A 5591-nucleotide genomic window follows, 5' to 3' on the forward strand; every position below is an offset into this window, starting at 1 on the left:
TCAGTAAGAATACTTTCACGTATGAGCCCTGTATCAACACGGAAAATAAACAGAAATGTATTATATAGAGTACAGGGAACATAATCACTATGGTGAAGTGCTGTTCCATTCCATGTTTATATAAAATAAATAAAATATATATATAACACACACACCACACGTCCACAATGTATAGCCAATGTGTACTTTACACATTTCATTACACATTTTCGAACGTATTACCATATTGCCGTTTACCTCAGCTCAATGGCTATCTTCCAAGCTAGATTTCAAGATGATCAGTGGTCATTGGGCCAAAATACAGTCAATCAACGATAGACCGGTCCTACCATTGGTGCGCAATGAGGTCATTTATTGGTGTCTTCAAATCGGTTTGTTTCGGTCAATATGTCCCGGGAAAAGAACCATGATGTTTGGTTGTGTTACTAACACCCAGAGGATTGCAATGAAACCAACCATGACTGGATAAACGTTTGTTTAGTGTGTGTAATTACCACAAAATGTTTCATTCAAAGTTGAATGAGACGGAAATCACGACGCAACCGATTTACAAATGTTTCGTGTTAGACTATAGAAATTGATTTTATCAAACAAAACGAACATTCACTGTGTAGCTTATACACTTGGCATTGCCACCAGAGGAAGATCTTCAAAGGTAAGCGATTTATTTTATTGTTATTTCTGACTTCCGTGATGTTAATGCTTGGTTGAAAAATGCTAGTTATACTATTGTGTGCTGGGCGCTGTCCTCAGATAATTGCATGGTATGCTTTCGCCATTAAAGCCTTTTTGAAATCTGACACAGCAGCTGGATTAACAAGAGGTTAACCTCTATGGGCTATGTGGGACGCAAGCGTCCCACCCCTGGTACACCCTATCAACAACAGGTGAAATATCAAGAGCGCCAAATTTGAAAACAATTAAATGTCATAATTCAAATTTCTCAAACATACAACTATCTTACACCCTTTGAAAGATAAACATCTCCTTAATCTAACCACGTTGTCCGATTTTCAAAAAGGCTTTACGGCGAAAGCATAAAGTTAGATTATGTTAGGAGAGTACATTGACAATAGCTGTGTGTAATGTTTTGTCAATTCAAAGACAGGCGTCACCAAAAGCAGAAAACCAGCTAAAATTATGCACTAACCTTTGACAATCTCCATCAGATGACACTCCTAGGACATTATGTTAGACAATACATGCATTTTTTGTTCTATCAAGTTCATATTTATATCCAAAAACAGCGTTTTACTATGGCGTTGATGTTGAGGAAATCGTTTCCCTCCAATAACCACCAGTCAATCAGCACAACAAATTAAATAATTACTATTCGAAAACATTGGTAAAATATTATATTGTCATTCGAAGAATTATAGATTTACATCTCTTGAACGCAACCGGATTGCCAGATTTAAAAATTACCTTACTGGGAAATCACACTTTGCAATAATCTGAGTACTGCGCCCAGAAAAATACGCTTTGCGATACAGACTAACCGCCATGTTGGAGAGATCTAAAATCGAAAATACTATGTAAATAATCCATTACCTTTGATTCTCTTCATCAGATGTCACTTCCAGGAATCCCAGGTCCATAACAAATGTAGTTTTGTTCGAAAAGCTCATAATTTATGTCCAAAAAGCTCCGTGTTGTTAGCACATGATCTATGCCCGCCGGACTTGTCTTCATAAACGAGGGGGAAAAAAATATTTACGTTCGTTCAAACATGTCAAACGTTGTATAGCATAAATCATTAGTGCCTTTTTTAACCAGAACTTGACTAATATTCAAGGCGGACGATTGCATTCTCTTTTAAAACGTATTGGAACGAGAGTACCCAACATGAACTCGCGCGCCAGAGTCTAATTGGCCACCACCGTTCCAAGGCTCTTGTTCGGTCAGATCTCACAGTATAAGACTCAAAACACTTTGTAAAGACTGGTGACATCTAGTGGAAGCCATAGGAAGTGCTCATCGATTAATAAGCCCCTGTGTGTTTCAATGGCATAGGCTTAAAGGTAATTCAACACATCAGGTATCCACTTCCTGTCAGAATTTGTCTCAGGGTTTTGACTGCCATATGAGTTCTGTTATACTTACAGACACCATTCAAACAGTTTTAGAAAATTCAGAGTGTTTTCTATCCAAACCTAATATGCATATTCTAGCTTCTGAGTTGGTGTAGGAGGCAGTTAAAAATGGGCACATATTTTTTTCAAAATTCTCAATACTGCCCCCTAGCCCCAACAGCTTATTAAGCTTTTAAATTATGTAAGATACATATATTTACAAGAATGTTTAATATAACGAATGGTGTATTTAGAATTTTAGCGCTCTGGAATTTCACCGGATGTTGGCCAGGTGGGACGGTTGCATCTTACCTACCCTAGAGAAGTTAACTCATTAGGATTTGGGGCACCACGGAAGAAGTTGTTTAAGAGTTACCATCTCCCGAATTAAACTCTATAAGGTATTTACCTATAACATCCATAAAACAGTCAACATATTAATCATAACCTCTTATCATATCATCATTCTGAACAATCGTAACCTTCTTGGATCTGCAAAAAACCCAGCCCTCCATGATTCAGTACTACAGAAATGGGTTTAATAATTTATTTATTTAATAACACAAAATACACATACACTCTTTACATGAGACAAAGGTGCCTAGTGGACTGACAAAATATGACGCTGATTACATGGAGATGGGGAAAAAGAGAGAGAAAAAGGGACACTTATTGTGGATACATTCTATAACTATTCTCCCATTAATCATATACTTTGCACACGAACCATCGCCCATTTAGAGTAAGAAATCATGAAGGCGTTTAGATGTGAAATGCCTTCGTTTGTCGTTTATCTCTGTGGGAGCCAAGCCTTCTCGGAAATGGGTTAGGTTGGCCTTCTCCCGGACTTGAGTGTAAGGCTCTGATTGTCCACAAGAGGTCACAATGTCCTTCTTAGTTGTCCGCGGCTTCAATGACTTGTCATGTAGTCTGGAACAGAACTAAAAGGCGGTGTTGCCTTCCACTCGTTCTAGAAGATTGGTCCTCTGAAGACAGGCTAATCAGCCGTGTCGATGATCCCCAGTGGGGTGATGAGAGCAACGCAGTAGACGATGGTCTGAAGAGAGTAATAGGATGGTTTTACTTGAATTCACTTTCCTAGATACCGTACTTAGGACAGCTAATCAGCTCCTCGTGTTGGTATTTAGGATTCGTACCACGATGGACATGAGCTGCAGCTCTTTGTCTCTCTGGTCTAAAGGAAGGTGAGTTTATTTCTTCACCTTGTGTTGAGGTTCAAAGTTTCAACCCTTTCTAACATACAGCTAATGCCTCATGTTTCCTGGTCTAAAGGTTGATTTCTCTTCCAAGCCTTTATGCACGCTTGGTCAAAAGGGGTGTTCCGTCATGCTGACAAGCTCTCTGATCTTGCTCAGGGCATGATTACTTATCGTGCAAAGGATATCAAAAACTATTATCTCATTAGGAATGTGATTTTTGTTTTCTATCTTAACACAAATACCTTCATCACTTTTCATATTAAATGCTCAACACATCGGATGAAACCTCATACATGTAATGGCCATACTTTCCAATTTACAGTATTTCCTCCATAAGATTTTTAATGACATCACAAAATGATCAACCATATCACATTCATTTTCCATATCTCCCCACTAATCATTCCCCAAATTATTTGTTAGAATTATTGATTCATTATTCACTTTTTGGACATTATAATTTTGGGCAGGCAAAAGTCTCTGGAGACAAAGGGACATTCCTTTAGCCAATACTGGAGGGTAGAGAGAGAGTCCTCTCCTGCTTAATTTACGACCATGTGTGGAGGTGTCAAAACCAGGCCAGTGCTGGGACACATAGTGGGACACATGATTTTCTGGAAAGATTTGTATAGAAAGGGGATAAAGATCATTGGTTGTCTATATCAAGAAAACACTTACCTGTTTCGAAGAACTAAGGTCCAAGTAAAATGTACAGAAACAAGACATTTTGGAGATATCTTCAGCTTAGTGAATGTATGTTTAAGGTAGGACAGAATAACAACAAATTCCATATACATTCTGATATAAGTGTTAAGAAAGAAATCCTTTGCAAATTACCACATATCACAGGGCTTACAGTTGAAGTCGGAAGTTTACATACACTTAGCCTGTTATGGCTAGGGGGCAGTATTTTCACGGCTGGATAAAAAACGTACCCGATTTAATCTGGTTACTACTCCTGCCCAGTAACGAGAATATTCATATAATTATTGTCTTTGGATAGAAAACACTCCAAAGTTTCTAAAACTGTTTGAATGGTGTCTGTGAGTATAACAGAACTCATATGGCAGGCAAAAACCTGAGAAGATTTCATGCAGGAAGTGGCCTGTCTGACAAGGTGTCGTTCTTCTTGTCTCTGTTTATTGAAGAGTGAGGATCTTAGCTGTCCCGTGACACTTCCTACGGCTGCCATAGGGTCTCAGAAGGCGGTAAAAAGCTGAATCGTGGCTTTGCAGGCTCTGGCTGAAAAAAAGTAGCGCTTTTGGGTAGTGGCTGGTTACAGTACTGTGAGACTCAGGCTCGTGCCCGCGTCGACCGAAAGCTTTGTTTACTTTCCTCTGTTTAGCTAAATGGACATTACCGGTCGGAATATTATCGCTTTTTTACGAGAAAAATGGCATAAAAATGGATTTTAAATAGCGGTTGACATGCTTTGAAGTACGGTAATGGAATATTTAGATTTTTTTTGTCACGAATTGCGCCATGCGCGCGACCCTTATTTCCCCTTTCAGATAGTGTCTGGAACACACGAACAAAACGCCGCAATTTGGATATAACGATGGATTATTTTGGACCAAACCAACATTTGTTATTGAAGTAGCAGTCCTGGGAGTGCATTCTGACGAAGACAACAAAAGGTAATCAAACTTTTATAATAGTAAATCTGATATCGGTGAGTGCTAAACTTGCCGGGTGTCTAAATAGCTAGCCCTGTGATGCCGGGCTATGTACTTAGAATATTGCAAAATGTGCTTTCACCAAAAAGCTATTTTAAAATCGGACATATCGAGTGCATAGAGGAGTTCTGTATCTATAATTCTTAAAATAATTGTTATGCTTTTTGTGAACGTTTATCGTGAGTAATTTAGTAAATTGTTAGCAAATTCCTCCGGAAGTTTGCGGGGGGTATGCTAGTTCTGAACGTCACATGCTAATGTAAAAAGCTGTTTTTTGATATAAATATGAACTTGATTGAACAAAACATGCATGTATTGTATAACATAATGTCCTAGGTGTGTCATCTGATGAAGATCATCAAAGGTTCGTGCTGCATTTAGCTGTCTTCTGGGTTTTTGTGACATTATATGCTAGCTTGAAAAATGGGTGTCTGATTATTTCTGGCTTGGTACTCTGCTGACATAATCTAATGTTTTGCTTTCGCTGTAAAGCCTTTTTGAAATCGGACAATGTGGTTAGATAAAGGAGAGTCTTGTCTTTAAAATGGCCTTCCCTGTAGCTCAGTTGGTAGAGCATGGTGTTTGCAACGCCAGGGTTGTGGGTTCGATTCCCACGGGGGGCT

General features: G+C 38.8%; 1 non-coding gene across 1 annotated transcript; it reads left to right on the top strand.

The window, feature by feature from the left end:
- The first annotated feature begins 5515 nt into the window (after nt 1–5515).
- On the top strand, nt 5516–5591 carry trnaa-ugc (transfer RNA alanine (anticodon UGC)). The gene has a single exon. It is a non-coding gene; the product is annotated as a tRNA-Ala (tRNA).

Source organism: Salmo salar, chromosome 24 (genome assembly GCF_965601325.2).
Source record: "Salmo salar chromosome 24, fSalSal1, whole genome shotgun sequence".
NCBI classification, from domain to species: Eukaryota; Metazoa; Chordata; class Actinopteri; order Salmoniformes; family Salmonidae; genus Salmo; species Salmo salar.